The 17,058-nt window shown below is 54.8% G+C and overlaps 1 protein-coding gene across 5 annotated transcripts in view; it reads right to left on the reverse strand.

Moving 5' to 3' along the window:
• TFEB (transcription factor EB) overlaps nt 1-17,058 on the reverse strand; it is a 52,460-nt gene that overhangs the window by 16,816 nt on the left and 18,586 nt on the right. The window contains exon 1 of one of the 5 annotated variants that reach the window (XM_054492173.2): nt 5,102-5,234. The exons of the other annotated variants lie outside the window; for them this stretch is intronic. The gene's annotated coding sequence lies outside the window, so the exon portion shown is untranslated. Of the gene's footprint in view, nt 1-5,101; nt 5,235-17,058 lie in introns of those variants that run through there. 5 annotated transcript variants of the gene reach the window in all.

The following is a 17,058-nucleotide window of genomic DNA, read 5'->3' on the forward strand; positions in this document are numbered from 1 at the left end:
ACAAGACCCCAGGATGCATTCTGCACTGCCTCTCCCAGACCCCCTGCAGGAATGCGCTGCGGGAGACTGCAGGGCTGGGGGCAGGGGGCAGTCAGGGGCTTGTTTTTAAATCTCTGAGCACCAGCAGGTGGTGGGGAGGAGGGAAAGGAAGGAGAGGAGAGAGGAAGGGCGGTCACACAAGCTCCTGGCCCACTTAATGGCCTCCTGTTCCCACAGCTCAGGCCCATCAGCCCCAAGTTTCAGCTCACATCCCACAGGAAAGGGTGGGAACTGGCGCCTCCTGGCTGGCCAGACTGTTGGCCTGGGACAACAGGGGGAGCAGCTTCAAAGGCCATTGCAGACCAGGGAGTCGCCCTGTCCTGTCCCACTGGGACCAGCTGGGCCCTGGCAAAGAAGACTGCCACTGGGCATGGCAGGACAGGGACGAGGGACATGTAGCTAATAGGAACATGAAAGGAGAAACTAGAAAAGGATTCCACCCCTGTGATATGCACGGACCGGCCCAGCCACCCATGTGGACCCTCTGTCTCTCCGTGTCCGCTTCTCTCTCTCTCTCTCTTCTCTCTCACACACATGCACGCGCACATGCACACATGTCCATGTGCACACGCGTGTAGCTGCATCCTTCAGCTGCCACTTGCAGTCTAAGGATCCCCTTAGCAGGCAGCCAGCTTTCTCCTGGGTTGGGGAGTGGTGGAACTGAACCCCCACCCCTTGTGCCCCTGCACCCACCTCCTGGGCACTCCATCTACTCCAGCCTCCTGCCTGTGTCTGCCATGCTTTGTTCTCTAGTTGTTTCCTTGCCACCTACCAGTCTCCTCAGCTACAAGGAAGTTTCAGAGAAATCACTTTTCTTCTTCAGAACCTCCACACCATCCCACCCATCAGACTTTCCAGAAAGAGCTGCACGGCCCTCAAGGGCTGCTGGTCCAGTGACCCCCACACACTCAGTTATCACCCACTTGGCAAACGCTCCGAGTCCCTCCCACATTGCACTGTGCAAGGGGCCTCTGTTCAATCACATTCATCCCCACAAACACTTGATGGGATAAACAGCAACACCAGCAGGATAAAAAACCGAGATTCAGAAAGGTTAAGTAGGCCAGGCGCAGTGGCTCATGTCTGTAATCCCAGCACTTTGGGAGGCTGAGGCAGGTGGATCACTTGAGGTCAGGAGTTCGAGACCAGCCTGGCCAACATGGTGAAACCGTGTCTCTACTAAAAATACAAAAATTAGCCAGGTGTGGTGGCACATGCCTGTAGTCCCAGCTACTTAGGAGGCTGAGGCAGGAGAATGGCTTGAACTCAGGAGGCGGAGGTTGTAATGAGCTGAGATCACGCCACTGCACTCCAGCCAGGGCGACAGAGCAAGACTCCATCTCAAAAAAAAAAAAAAAGAAAGAAAGGAAAGATTAAGCAGCTTGTGAGAGGTCACACTGCAAGAACACAGTGAAGTGGGGATTCGAGCCCAGGTCTCTCAGGTATGTGACCACCACCAGCTCCAGCCCAGGAGAGGAAACCTGGGGCCCATAGGAAAGGTCTCCCATGTAGATGGCTTGTTGTCCCCTGCACTCCCAGTCCTGCACCCCCCTCATCCCATATCACCCTCAGCGAATCCTACAGAGGTTCCCCAGAGAGGCCTGCATGCTCCTCAGCCCTCCCAGACCTCACCCACAGATACTTTTTGCTAAATAGCCAAGACATCCATGCCCAGGAGGCTCAGAGGGTGACAAATCTGAATCTCACTGAGACGGTTAGCCCACTCGAGGGCCTGGGTCGGAGGCGGCGGAAGGGGAGGCTATATGAAGTTGGTCAGACAGAAATGTGATTCCAGGGATCAGAGATCTGGCACCAGACCATAGTGAGGTTAGGGTGGTAAGGGTTGGGGGGAGGAGTGGGACTCAGCCATAGATGGCTCCTAGGACAGGAAAGGGGCCTGAGGGTGACAGAGGGGCTTAGAGACTGAAACTCCACTTGCCCCAAGTACCCTCTGACCCACCCCAGCGAACCTGCTCACGTCCCCTGCAGGGAAGATCAGCTAAGTTTTAATGGATGCTACGTCAGCCGATGTGGTCAAGGAAGTCCCTCCCCAGGGAAGATGAGGCCTAAGACTCTATCTGATTGGTCAGTTCATGCCATTGTGGACTTGGGGCCCACAAGCTCTGACTCTCTGAGATAAGTCTGTTTTGCAAGGACTCCCTCAGCCTCCATGGGCCCAGCACAAAATCCTACCTAAGGCCAGAGTCAGACTGGAAGACCTGCATCGGTATGCACCAACCAGCTGCGTGACCTTGGGCAAGTCCTGTCACCCTCTCCGGGCCTCGAGACCCTCACAAATAACATGCAGAGGCTATATGGGACCTCTCATAGGCTCCCCACCGCCTGCCTGGTGTGCTGATGGTTCTGGCAGCATGGATGTGTGGAAGGCTGGTCCGGTGGAATCGGCCTGCAGGGCTGGGAGGGAAAGAGCCAGGAACCGGTTTCACCGTCCCATGTGCTGGCTGCCCCGGCATTGGGGAGCTCCCTCTCCAGAGCCATGGCAGCCTTAGGATCCAGCCTTTGCTTTTCCATCTGCTCAGGAGAAAAGAATCCACACTCCAGCATCTTCTGCTAGCTGCCAGCTGCTTAGGGCAGGGAAGCCTTGTTGACTCCAAGTGTGAGAAGAGGCAGGTACAACGAGCACAGCCGGGCACACAGCGGGCACGCAAAGCAGCTTCTGCTTCCTGGTCCCAAACCTAGCCGCAGGCCCAGGACCCCCTGCATCTGTCCTGAGTTCTAATAATGGCTCTCAGGGTCCCAGTGCCTAAGCCACCCCTGCCTCAGCCCTCCCTGCCCCAGGCCCAAAGTCCTCAGAGCACTCCAACCCCACCAGTGCCTGGCTCCTGCCCCTGCTCCTGGGGCTGCTCCTCCTCCATCATCTGCTGCCCCAGCCTCCCCAGCCTCCCCAGCCTCCCTGTGGCTGGTCTGCTGTAAAAAAAGACCCCCTGGCTTTGTTTTTAAGAGTCGAACCTGCTTCTGAGTACTTTAGAAACAACCACTGTACAACTGAAGTAGCCAGGTCTTCCTCAACAAAAGAAGACAGTGGAGAGGGGAATGGAGGAAGAAAGGACAAAAACACCTATGAGCATGGACAATTGCATTAAATTCACAGAAGGTGGCCTGTTTTCTCTCAGGTGCAAACCAAGAGGCATTAGTACTATGCACACTGAGTGCTTACTCTGCACCAGGCACTGTTCTGCATTGATATGTGTTACTGATTTAATCCTCACCACAGCTCCATCCACCATGATGGAGGCGTTCACATATCCCCTGTTTTACAGAGGGGGCAACTGAGTCACAGAGAGGCTGAAAACTTGCCCGAGGTCACACAGTTGGTAGGTAGTGGAACTGGGGCGCCTGGTCTCCCCACAGTGTGCTGGGTGCCCCTGTGGAGAGTCTGTCTGGAAAGCGCCAGAGGAGGCAGGTAGGGGTCTTGAGCCCATTAGTGAAGGGGCTCTTGGCTAAGCAGGTGAGGGCAGGACACCAGCCTCCCCTCAGCTCTTGTTTCCTCTAGAACTACTCCCATTCAACCCTCCTTCCCCTCAAGACATCCTTTCCCCTCAAAACCACCCAGGACTACCCTTGCAGTTCCCCAACAGAGCCTCTGACCCCGCCTCCACCTCCACCGCATCATCTGTCCTGAGTCTGCCCTCTGGAAGACAGCCGGGCTTAGTGGATCACGAATATGCTCTGGACCCTGACAGACCAGAATTCAAATCTGGCTTTGCCATTTGTCAGCTTTGTGACTGGGGGCAGGTGCTTAACCTCTCAGAGCCTCAGTTTCCCCATCTGTACAACGGGATAGTGGTAATGCCACCTTCCTCAGAGTCAGTGAGGGGGTAAATGGAACTGAAATATGTGATGTGCCTAGCACCTTGGAGGTGGTCTGTGAGTACTAGCTCCCTGCCTGGGTGACCACCGACCATCTGGCTGGACGGGGAGGGCCTTAGACGGGAGAGGGCCTCTTAAGGCATTGCACGCCCTGTTTGCTGGTTAGAAACAGACTCTCAGGCACCGCCCAGACCCACTGAGTCAGAATCTGCATTTTAACAAACTGCCCTGGGAGATGTGTGGGCACATTAAAGAAACTTTACTTGTTGTCTTCTGGGGACTTAGCTCCCTGGTTCCAAGCATGAAAATTGGTTGCGGGTGGGAGGACACATCAGGGAAGCACAGGCCCCTGGTGGAAGCACAGAGCTATTTTAAAGGACAGGCAGGGCCCTTCTGAGCTCCACAGGGAAGTTGAGCAGCCTGATTCTCAGGCCCAAGAGCCAAGCTGGAGGCCAGAATGCAAGGCTGCAGGTGGGCTCTGGCTCGCTGGGTGCTGGGGCTCTGGCCCGTGCAGGAGGGGAAAACAATCCAGGTCTATGGGGAAACAGCTTCAGAGCCGAGATGGTTACCAGTGGAAAAGCAACCCAGACAGACCATATGAGACACACCCATTCATGCAAACACCACCTCTCACACATAAGCCACTGTCCACACATACACACTCACCAGCACACACACACCGCACCAGGACTTGCCTGCCTGCCCAAAGAGCGGCTCCAGAAGAGAGCAGACAACCTTTGGGACAGTGTGTGCCTGGGCCTGTGTGCTCCGCAGGAGGCCTGGGAGTGCGGAGGCTCCCACAGCAGGTCTAGGAGCCCACTCTCTCCTCCACACGGCGCTGCCTCTGCCTCTCACCTGCCTAAACCCCAGCTCCATCTGAGCAATGAGAAACCTACGTCCTGCTCACCTGAGGTTGGCAAGGACCCAAATTTTAATTGGTCACCTGCCTGCTGACTCCTCTCTCCCCCAGTACACCAACATCCTCCTCACCAGGTTGCTGGGGGGTAATCAGCAGAGTGGAGCTCTGACTTCAGGGTTCCCTGAGAGGCAGCCATACTGCAGGGCCTGTGCCCACTCCCATGTATACTCACACGGGACAGCTGTGAAGTCCACCCTCTTCCCAACGACACAGCTTCTGAAGGGCCAGGGACCCTCATCCACCCTGTCCATGAAGAGGTGACAGCTCTCAACTCCACACCCATTTTCAGCTCAGAAACACACACCCACTGACCTCTTTCACCACCGCAGGCTGGACCTCTTCCACCACCACAGGGCCCCCCAGGCTCAGATGGGCTCCAAAGAAACCCTAAATCGTGGGGCCAGAATCCCAAGCAGGCCGAGGATGTCCAAAGAAGAACCATCAACTAGGGAGGGTCAGTCTGCTTGCAGCAGGGTGTGTGATTTCATGGGTTCTGGAAAGGCCCTTGGCCCCAAAATATCTTCCCTCTGGGTCCGGAAATCCCTCCCAACCCTCAGATTCACTGCCGGGAGAGGCTCCCACCTGAAGCTCTCGTCAGCTCACACCCCTGGGAGAGGCAGCTGACAGCTGGCCTGAGAGCGGCCAAAGATGGGCAGGGGGAGAGTGGGTGCCAGGCCTGGTGACCGTCATCTTGCCAGGGCCGCCCTGCCCACGAGTTCCCACCAGGAGAGGGCGCTCTTCCTCCCCAACCCCAGAGCGCGGGTCCCCAGAATCCAGCACCTCTGGCCAGGGAGAGGGGCCTAGCAAGGACAGGGACCTCAGCATGGCCTTCCACGTCCATGCTATGGGAAACCAAGGCCTGCCCCAACTGTCCTGTTGAGGAAGCTAAAGTGCCAGACAGCTGGAGGGGATGGGAGCCCTGAGAGCAGGGAGGTGGGGGGCAGAAGGGGGAATTAACCAGGTTCCAAAATAGCACAGTTGGTTCTGCCTCACTTCACCCTGTGCAGTGTCTGGCAGCTTCTGCTTTCGATCTGAGTCACGCCTGGTGGGGGCAGGACGGGGCAGCCAGTGCTGGCAGAGGCCACTAGACAGCACAAGCAGTGGCCCAGGAACTCAGCAGGGGCTCTTCTCCCCTCACAACACACACCTACACCCACCCCCAACCGCCCTTACACCTCCCCCACCCCTATCCTGCCCAAGAGTAGGGCTTCTGGGAAGAGCTAACAGGGGCCCACCCCAGGATTCCCAAATGCTGTCAGCTGCCCTAGACCCAGAATTCAGCTTTGCTCCCGCCCTGTCCATGTGCGCTCCGGCTGGCATTCCCACCCCATCTCTGTCAGGGAGCCAGAGGAGGAGACCTGACCTGGAAGCCACCATCTCCCCCCAACAGAGGAGAAATGGCCTCCTATGGCAACATTCCCACAGCCCACCAAGCCACCCACCCACCGGATGGAGTGAGTGAGCTGCCCCCCAACCTGCCCCCATCTCCCCCCGCCCACACCCAGGTATGAAAGGAACAGGAAGCAAAATTCACACACACACACTTCCAGCCCTTTTCCTGTCCTTAAACACCATAAGAAGCACTCTGCCTTTACCAGGACAGAGCGAGGAGTGGGGTGCCTTGAACTCTGCATGTGGTGGGGTCGGGGGAGGAGCATCGGGAAGTCTGCTCTCTCGTCATCATTCTCTTCCACTCATCTGGGCTCCGTGCCCTCCTGCCTGCCCGGCCCCAAGGCTCGGAGCTGCTCTGCTTTCCCCCATAGAGTTGAGACTCAGGCAGCAGCTGCCTTACACCTTCTCCCTGGACCCAAGATGCTTGAGCTCAAACCTGAGACATAAACCCCACCTTCCAATGCCTGAACCGATCCTCTCTGTTCTCCTCCCAACAACACACCTGCCTGGAGTGACTGCAGCCACCTTCCTATCCAAGTGGCGGAGTGGGGAGATGATAGACTCAGGCTGCCATGGCTGGGCCTGCCCACAGGGTAGGGAATGGCACAGGCAGACACACTCCTACCCCTGCCACCCCAGCACACACACCCAGAGCAAACCTGGTTTGGAAATGAAACATCAAGGGGAAAGGCTGGGGCTGGCGGCTGGAGGAAGAAGTCAGAGGGGCTGTGACTTGGCGTGCCTGCCTGTGGCCTGGGACCATGTCTGCAGAGGGAGCACACCGCCAGGCCCAGACCCTGCCCCATCCCCATCTCCTGCCCTTCCCCTAGCCCCCCCCTCAGAAGGCCTTACCTACATGCCACTTCCCTCTTTTAATTCTTCCCATTCCCTCAGCCCTATAGGGTACGAGACATGTAGCCTGAAGCTGGGAGGGCTGGGGATGGGAACAGGTGGAGCCCAGGGGAAGAAGACTCCTCTCCAAGAAGCAGACATGACACAGCCTGTGCCAGGGCAAACAGGTATGCCACTGCACAAAATTACTCCCCCACCAAAATGTCCCTGAATTGTATCCTGTTCCTGACAGAGACACAGAGGCTACTAGGAGGCTCAGTTCCCAGCTGACTAAAAGGCAGCCACATGGCAGCCATGGGGCTAGGGGAAGAGGCAGGGGCATTGACAGAAAGGAAAAGGAAGTCAGAAAAACCACTACAATCACAGTCTCAGGATGCTAGAGTTGGGAGGGAAGTGGAAGACGGCTCTAGGCTCTGTGGCACCCAGCACGTCTGTACCTCCCTCTAGGAGAGGATGCCATGCCACAGGGGTGTTGCTGGCCTTGCACAAGGCCTGGGAAGGGCGAGCCAGTGTCTGGCACATGGCAGGCGCCTCAGTCGCACAGGTCACTTTCCTCTGCTGTGAGCGCCTGGAGGCATCCTGACAGCTTCCTCTTTTTGTCCATGGCACCTTGTAGATGCTCCCTAAGTATCTGTGAAACACAGTGAGCGTGGAACTGGCGACTGGGGAAGGGTCTGCCTGGGGAAGCCTCTTGGACATAGAAAGGGAGATGTGGGAAGAAGGCTTGGCAGACCCCCAGGGCTGGGCTTTGGTGAGGTGGCAAAAGCTATCAGGGCCCCAGCCACATGCTCTGGGCCCTACGATGTAAAAAGTGCCCACCTGAAGATTTCCAGGTGCCAGCACCCGAATTGGTGCCTGAGCCAATGAAGTTAGCGCCCTCCCTTCCCCACCACCCCTTAGCCAAAGACACCTACCACTTGACTGGGGAACTCTAAAGCATATTCTGCAGAGACCTTCAATGGCAGTGAGCCTCAGATGCCCACAGTCACCTTGCTCCTTCACACACATTTTATCAGCTTTCTTCCCTTCCTGTCTCACGAATCCTACTCTACCACTGGTGCTCCCTGGGGGAGCCTCCCAAATAAACTGTTTGCACTCATATCCTTGCCTCAGCCAATGGGCCCTGAGGAGGCAGTTATGACCTGATATTGAACAGCTAACTCTAAAGCTTAGAAATAAGGGCCAATAAAAGGATCAGAGTAATGCAAGCTAGCCCACCCTACAGGGAAGGAGAGAGGCAGGTATGAGCTAGGGGAAGACCAGTCACTGGGGAGACTGGTCAAGCTGGATGCAATGGCCAAATGTGTACTTGGAACTTCCCCACTTGGCAGAAGGTTAAGACTGCCCTCAGAAGGAGAGCTGGGAAGGTAGAAGGAAGAAAACAGGACTTGCCAGAGTTGCAAGTTGCATGGAGAAGAAACCTCCATACCGGGGATAGTGATGGCAACATTAGGTTGCTGGTAGCGAATGCCAATAGGACTAGAAGCCCAGCATTGCCTTCCGCCCCCAGGCTGCTCTTAGGATAGAGCTATAGAGCTCCAGCATTCCAGAACCTTGGCACGCCCGTTCATTCAATAACACAGCTATTATGTTCCACACTTAGAACTAGGCACTAGTGACACCAACAGAGGCCATTTGATTAAACACTAAGAGTGGGTGTTTTGAACCTAGTCAAGCTGAATCCCAGATCTGTCACTTTCTAGCTGTGTGACCTTCATCAAGTTACTTAAATTCCCAGGGTCTCAGTATCCTCATGTGTAAAATTAGGACAATATCCATCTTGGAGAATTTCTGTAAGGATTAAACATAAAGTATCTAATGCGGTACCTGGCACAGGATAGGTGCTCAATAAATATTTCATGGATGCATGTATATAATGGATGTATGGACATAATGGATGCATGCATAAATGGATGGGTGGATGCATGAAAAAGTAGATATAATGGAGGATGGATGGATGGATGGATGGATGGGTGGATGGATGGATGGATGGATGGATGGATATAATGGATACATGCCTAAATGGATGGGTGGACAGATGAAAAGGTAGATATAATGGTGGGTGGAGGGATGGATGGATGGATATAATGGATGAAAAGGTGGATATAATGGATAGATGGATGGATGTTTAAAAGGAGATGAAAAAAGCACTAGTTGTCTGCATTGTTCCCATCTGGTTCAATATCCCTTTCCATTAAATTTATTTTTTATTTGTATTTTTGAGACAGGGTCTCACTCTGTCATCCAGGCTGGAGTGCAATGGCGCAATCACATCTCACTGCAGCTTCACCCTTCCAGGCTCAAACAATCCTCCCACCTAGCCTCCCAAGTAGTTGAGACCACAAGTGTGTGCCACTATGCCCCCACTAATTTTTTTATTTTTTGTAGAGATGGGGGTCTCATTACATTGCCCAGGCTAGTCTTGAACTCCTGGCCTCAAGCGATTCTCCTGCCTCGGCCTCCCAAAGTGCTGATCTTTCCACTAAATTTATAAACGTGAAAACAAGATCCCATCACCCCCTAATTTATCTGTTTTGGAAATCTACATTTTCATTAAACAGGTTGACAAATATAAAGTAAGATCTTTCTAATGGGCCTTAGCCACATAACTGGGGCAGGGTCATTCCCTGAAGGATGTATAGAGTTATGTCAGAATAGAGGATATCCTCCTGGCTCAGTTGCCTTCATGCCAGCTCCCACCATGTGGTCATGCCATGCCAGTACCCATCTCTCAGCAAGTCCAACTCCACCCAACTCCTGTTCCAGAGAAGGTGGATCAGGGACCAGATAAAGGAAAGGGAAGCCAGGCAAAAGCACAGCAGGGAGAACAGGCCAGGATGGCCAAGGAGAAGAAGCCAAGAACAGAACGCAGGGATTTGGGACAGGGGTGACTAGGGATCAGAAAGAAGAGGCTGAAGAGCAGAGAGGATTTATTGTCTTTGGAGAAATGAAGAAAGAAAATGTTCCTCAGAGAACAAGGGAGCAAAAACAAAATGAAACAGATGGAGCAACATAGAAAGATCATTTTCCTGCTCCATCACTCCCAATTGCTCTCCACTACCCACCAGATAAAGTCCAAGCACTCTAGTTGGGCCTCCAAAGCATGCAGGATCCCTCTCCCTAAACAAACACTGGGTGCAGCCAAGGGGACCTCCTTGCTCTCTCACCCCAACCCAATCTGGGCCCCCAGACCCTCCCCCAGTTCCTCTCCCACAGATTATCCAACTTCTTCTCCTCTCTGGAAGCCCTGCTCCAGGGTCTCCTCCTCCTCCAGACAGCACACCCTGACTTCACCCACCTCTAATCACCATTTGGGAACAATTACTTACTCTGTTCCAAGCCTGGTTCTGTATCTGACACAGGAATACAAGGATGAATAAGACAGCCCCCGCCCTATGGTTCTCACAGTCCAGCTTGGAAAAAAAAATCATTACCTGATAGCATATATTGTATTTCTTCTACCACTATGGATACTACTAAAACTTGTATTGAGTTGTAAAACTATCTATCAAGGATGGCTTCTAAAGCCATGATAGAGCCGGGGCCAGGCCCTCGGCTTTATCATGTATTAATTCATTTGGCCTTCCCAATGACACTAGGAAGTAGGAAATACTACTGTACTCATTTTACAAATGAGAAACAGGTACAAAGAAGTCGCCTCTCTGGTTTTCTCAGCTGCAGTGTGAACTCCTTGAGGGCTGTCCCTTGGTTTCCTCCTCTCCCACACAGGCTCCAGGTAGAGGACACTCAGACATGGCCCTCTGGGCTCAACGTCCCCAACGCTGTGGCCTTGGGTGAAGGTGTGCTGACTGGTGGGTGGGAACGGTATACATGCAGGAAAATGAGCGCCAGCAGAATGGAGGAGACTGGCCTCCCAGATGGGGTATGAAGGGATACAGTCTCGGTGTCCCCTTCCAGCATCTCTCTTCCCTGCCTGTCCCCAAGGTCCAGCCCTGGCATTTCACAATCCTGCAGTCACTGCAGAATTCCCTGTCCCTTTGCTAAGAGCGCTGAGGTGGTGTAGAAGGAGGGAGCCAGGCTTCATGCCCAGGACAGACAGGGGAACAAAAGGGTGGGCTGTTGGAGAAGGGAGGAGCCTTCAGCTCCCCCAAGCCCCAGGGGGTCAAGCCTCTCTGAGTGAATAAGCCTCTCCTGGAGAGTAAAACACAGAGCAGGCCCCAAAAGGGTCATGTCTGGGCACTCTCACCTTGGCAGGGGGGTGGGGGAACATGGGCCTGCGGCAGAGGCAGGGCCCTCATGGCACCGAGCTGGGCTGCCCCCTTGGCAGGCTCACCCAGCTCAGAGGCCTCTTCAAGCTGAGGAGGTGGACAGCTCAGACCCAACTTAGAATAGAAGAAGCATCATGAGGCATTGAGTGGGGTTCTGGGTTGGTGAAGGGGGCTTCGCACCAGCCTATAGAGCTCAGGAGTGGGGGTCCAGTCCCCAGCCCCGGCCATACCTCACCTCAATATTCCTATCCCCTCCTAGAAGGCACAGTGGATGTACAGTGTGGGTAGAGCAGGGAAACTGAGGCACAGAGCCTGTCCTCCAGCTCTGGAAACTTGCTCTGCCTGTCTGGCCACCAGCACCATCCTTGAAAATGAACCCCCATGTTTCTCACAAGCACACAGGACTCCAAATCCTACCGTCCCAGGGTCCTCTTCTACCCTGGAGACATATATTTTCGAGAAAGAGGCTCTCCAAAGTGGGGCTGTGGAAAGAGGGCACCGTGTCTTTTCCTGAGTCCTGGTCTGGGATTGGGTGACGAGACCAGTAAGGGGCTCAGCCACAGCTCTGGGCTCCAACCCCAGCTCTGCCTCTCACTAGCCATGAGGCCTTGGGCAATTTACTGAAGCCACTCAGGGCCTCAGTTTCCTCCTCGGGGAACAGGGCTAAGTCTCCCTGCTCTTGTCTCTCATAGTTGATAGTATCCAAAATGTCCTGGTACCCCACCCAGGACTCATACCCTTAATCACTAGTCCTCCCTCTTCCTCCTCATCAGGGGCCCAAGGGCTCAAGCACTGGCAGGGGCTGCTGAGGAGCTGATGGAGCCACTGCTGTTGATAGAGCTGGTGCCAGGCCCTGGGCAGGCACGGGGCCCAGGCACACAATGGGGCTGTGTGTGCACCCAGCGTTACTCTGGAGTGGAGCTGGGCAGGCAGGCTGGCATCTGGGGTCAGGCCAAGAATTCATGTCTCTGGAGAAAGCCTCCCCACCCCCTCCCAGGCAGCACAGCTCTTTCCAGGGGTGAGCAAGCACCACCCACTCCCCCAGCCAGCCTAGGAAGGGAATGGGAACTTGCCCTGGTGGCAGGTACTGGGGAATGGGGACTCCTGAGTCTAGCCACTGGATGGGCTGCCCACTTGCGAGGCATTTTGGACCCATTACGTAATCTGGGGTTGCAGCCTCCTCTTTGGCCAGAGGGAGGGTGAAGTCTGCGGGGGCCAGGAGAAGGAGCAAGAGAAGTCTGGCTGCGACCCCCACCCCATACAGAGGGCCTCAGTCCTCCCTCCCCAGCTTACCAGGGCCCTGGGCTCAGCACAGGTTTTCTGAGGCACCCAGGACTCCTGGCCACCCAGCCTGTACCAGGGTGCTGGGGTACCCCAGGAGAGGAGCTGGCTCACTCCCCAGGGGAATGAGTCACCAGCTGGCTGCAGCCAGGATGGCGAGGCGGGTGGTGGGCAGGTGGAGCTTGTCCTCTCCTGTCCCTGGCAGGTCTTCTCAAGCTGGAAAGCCACTCGGCTGGTATCAGTGCTGACCACAGCATCCCAGCCCAGGCCTCATCGGGCCACTTCCTCTGGTGCAGGGACCGTCTGGCCGCAGGATTCAGAGAGACTTGATCCCCTCCGGTCCCTAGGCTGACTCACTCTTATAGCTGTAGGCATAGGCAGCCTACTCCTCTGATTGTCTCTGAGAGGGTGTCAGGCTGCAGAGAAGGGCAGCCACCTACCCCCAGGGAGAAACGCGGTCTGAGGCGAGGAAGGAGGGGAGAACTCGGGCACCTGGTGGGCAGCAGGGAAAGGCAGACAGCCAGGCCACCTTACTCCTCAGGCTGTGGCCAAAACAGGGAGGGCCCCTTTGCATGAATCATTTTCTATTCTCCCCAGAGCCAGGAGGCACCCAGGAACAGGAGCTAACTGGCCCTGCTCCCTGGCTGGCTAGACATGTGGCACCCTCCCTCACGCCCAGTCATAACGACACAGATAGGCGTCCTGATGCATGCCACCCGCACTCCCTGAAGGTCATACAAAGTCACAGTGGCGGCCCAGCCCAGTGGACACAGTTGGATGGCCACCCATCTCCTGACACCCACAGGAACCCCCCAGCCTGAGCTAGAGTGGGCCACACCACATCCTGTAGGCCCCAAACAGTGCTGAGTCTGGGAGCACCTCAGCTCCGAGGGCTCCTTCCTGGTCAGAGGGCAAGGACCTTTCCCCACCAAGACCACTGCACTGAGTCCTGTGTGTGCGTGTGTGTGTGCGCGTGTGTGTGTGTGTGCGCGTGTGCGTGTGTGTGCATGTGCGTGCGCATGCGTGCGTGTGTGTGCGTGCGTGTCTGTGTGTGTACGTGTGTGTATGCATGTGCTTCTACCACCCCTACCCTGAGAAATCACCCCCATGCCCTGAGAAAAGAGACGGTGAGAACCAAAGTGCCTTCGGAACCTGAGCCCATCGTGCTTGTTTTCCAGATGAACAAACTGTAACTTACACTGGGGAAGTGTCTTTGTTCTAGATTATGAATAAGGCTGAATCTGGAACCCAGGCTGGGGTAGCTTAAGCCTGGTCAGACAAAGCAGAGGATGGGGAAGAGGGAGCAGGGGTGAGAAGGAAGAAAAGGGAGGTGGGGGAAAATTCACCACCACATCAGAGGTGCAGCCTTGCTGGTATCATTTCATTCATTCATTTCAAATATTTCTTGAGCACTTACTACATGCCAGCACTCTGACAGGGCCTTTCTGCCCATATCACCCCTCCCTCCTGTGAGACACTGCTTCCGAGATGGACTACTGTCTTCAGGGGACCCCCATCCCGAGGGTGCAGGGAGACTGGGGCAGCGCTGGAAGCTCTACCCTTGAGTGGCAGCCCAGCCCCAGAGAGGCCCTGGAGGCAGCCTCCTCTGCGCTCCACACCCCAAGGGACTCCAGCCCTCAGGGAATCCAGTGACCACAGCACTCCAGACCCTGATATACAGGTTGGCACCCCTCCGGGAGTCCATGCCAAGTCAGAGGGCACAAAACGTCAGACGACAAGGAGCCTGGGAGTCACCTACCAGAAAGTCCCAGGTTGATTTTAGCAGCAGAACTCCCATTTTCAGACAAAGTCGGCCTGGACCCTTGATATGTAAAACATGAGGATGAAGCAGCTCCATGGAGCACCAGGAGTCAGTATGAGGAGCAGGAGAGCAGCATGGGGAGTGGGGAGGACCACCCCACCTGGCCTCCAACCAGGGCCTCCCCCACGCTCCCAGACAGTACCCAAGGCACCTTCTGGGACTGTGATGAAGAATCTGAAAACCACAGTTTTCTCTGGCCTCTCCATGTTGCGGAAATCTGGAGGAAGCAGGGAGTATGTGCGGACCACACAGCTTAGGGAGAGCTAGGACCACAGCCCTGGCCCTCCCAACTTCCAGGCCAAGCTGTTTCCCAAGACTCTCAAGACAACAGGACCCCATCCTCCACATGGGAAAGGGACACAGCAACACCCCGACTCCCAAAAAAGTCTCATGAGCCGGGCGCAGTGGCTCACACCCGTCATCCTAGCACTTTGGGAGGCTGAGGCGGGTAGATCACCTGAGGTCAGAAGTTTGAGACCAGCTTGACCAACATGGTGAAACCCCATCTCTACTAAAAATACAAAAATTAGCCAGGTGTGGTGGCGCATGCCTGTAATCCCAGCTACTCAGGAGACTGAGGCAGGAGAATTGCTTGAACCCAGGAGGCGGAGCTTGCAGTGAGCCGAGATCACGCCACTGCACTCCAGCCTGGGTGACAGAGCGAGACTCTGTCTCAATTAAGAAAAAAAAAAAAAAAAAAGTCTCACGGATTCAGGTCCTCCCATGCTCCCAGTACAGAGCAGAATGCTCCACGTACATCATGCCTATGACCCAGGTATTATCATTTCTTTCTTGTACATAAAGAAATGGGCATTCAGAAAGATTAAGTGACACATCCAAGGTCACCCAACCTGTGAGTGGCAAAGCCCAGATTCCAACCCAGCACATAGCTCTTGACCCCCACTGCAGCCTTGCAGACATCACCACCGTCATGATGCCTGGCTATAACAACTTCCTCTGAGCCCCACTGCAAGCCTCATCTCACTCAAAGAAAAGCTGAGAGGTCTCCTACCCAACTCACCCCAACAGGATGTCACATACGGAGCTTCTCAGTAATATAGCACTACCACTGCTACTAATACCACCTCTCTATTATACAGCACTTTCTATTTAGGCAGTTCATACAGTATTATCTTACTTAATCCTCACAACACTACACTCCCATCTCCATCTCACAGAGGAGGAAACTGAGGCATACAGAGGTTGATGAGTTGCCCAAGTTTACACAGCTAGGAAAGAGCCGAGCTAGGATTCAATCCCAGGCAGTCTCAACCCAGTGGTACACCCCCTCCCTATGTCTGCTGGCTCCTCCTTCAGTGGTAGTTGTCACAAGCACCCTAGTTTGGGGCTTGCCTCCCTCCTCTGAGGCCTCTCTGCAGGGGTCCGAGGCCAACTGGACCCCTGAGGGGTGGATGTGGGAAAGCCTATCTGATGAGCACCTTCAGCTCATCCTCTCCAGCTGTGGTAACACCATCCCCACCACCCACCCACTCACAGGAGCTAGAGCTGGAAGGATGAGATCCTGGGAGAGCAATCAACACACAAGCATGAATAGGACACCTACTGCATGCCAAGCTTCAAGCTGTGGCAGGTGCAGGAAGTAGAAGATTCTGTCCTTGCTCTCCTGCCAGAGGCTCCAGTCCCCAGAAATGTCCAAAGGAGTAGCCCCTGCCACCCCCACCCCCTTTAGTGCTGGCTGCACCAGATGTTGGCAACACTTAGAAACTGGGCTAAAAATAGACGCTATAATGAGTCTGTGCTAAGAATAACTTGGGCAAACAGCCCTCCAGGAGAGGACACTCTCTGACAGGGAGCCACCACCTCCTCCCACCTCACAATCCAGCCTGGCCTACCCCCTGGCCCATCACTCAGAGTCCCCCCACAGCCAGCAGAGGACCTGGAGCATTTTGACCCTAACTGCTGTGTTGATGGAGGCATTGGCATGCCCACGTGCACCCTACATCACAAGCCAGGTGACCGGCCACCCTCCATGAAGGGTGGGGGCATCAAAGGACTGGGCAGAAGCTGGTGGGAACTCCCTGCTCCAGGCAGAGCTGTACTGACGCACCAAGTCACTTGAGTTGTTTCCCCACTCTAACACCAACTCCCAGCAGGAAACTAGGAAAATAGGGCCCCCAGCTCGAAAATTGTGCTTCATTTCATGTCTCACCTGCGACATGGGTCCCTTGAGTCAGCTAGACTGGCCCACTTCAGACATGTTCAGGGGAACTGGGAGCAGAGAGAGGCAGCAGTACACTGAAAAGCAGACACCAACTGTGGCCGGGGGAGGGGATCAGAACTTTAGGGCCCCAACCATGCTAGCTCCCACAGCCAGGGCCTCCTTTTCCCATGTCCTCGCTGCCCCCAGAAATTATAAGAACTGTCAGACTCATGGATATCTGCATATGGATTGAAAATTAGTAGAGCATGTTCATGTATGATATCAGAGCTGAACTTCTCAAAAACTCCAGAAGACAGACAAGATGATGAGTTTCATTACACAATTGAGGAGAATGAGGCTCAGGAAATGGAATTAACTTGCTAGGGGCCCTGCAGCTGGGATGAAGCCTTATTGCCATCTATTAGTCTGAGAAGGATCTCCCAGCAGCCATAAACTAGGCATAGCTCCATCTCATAGCAATGCCCAGAAGGAAACAGACACCCTCTAATGCTGGGAGCCAGCAGGAGGGGGC

Source organism: Pongo pygmaeus, chromosome 5 (genome assembly GCF_028885625.2).
Source record: "Pongo pygmaeus isolate AG05252 chromosome 5, NHGRI_mPonPyg2-v2.0_pri, whole genome shotgun sequence".
Classification (NCBI taxonomy): domain Eukaryota; kingdom Metazoa; phylum Chordata; class Mammalia; order Primates; family Hominidae; genus Pongo; species Pongo pygmaeus.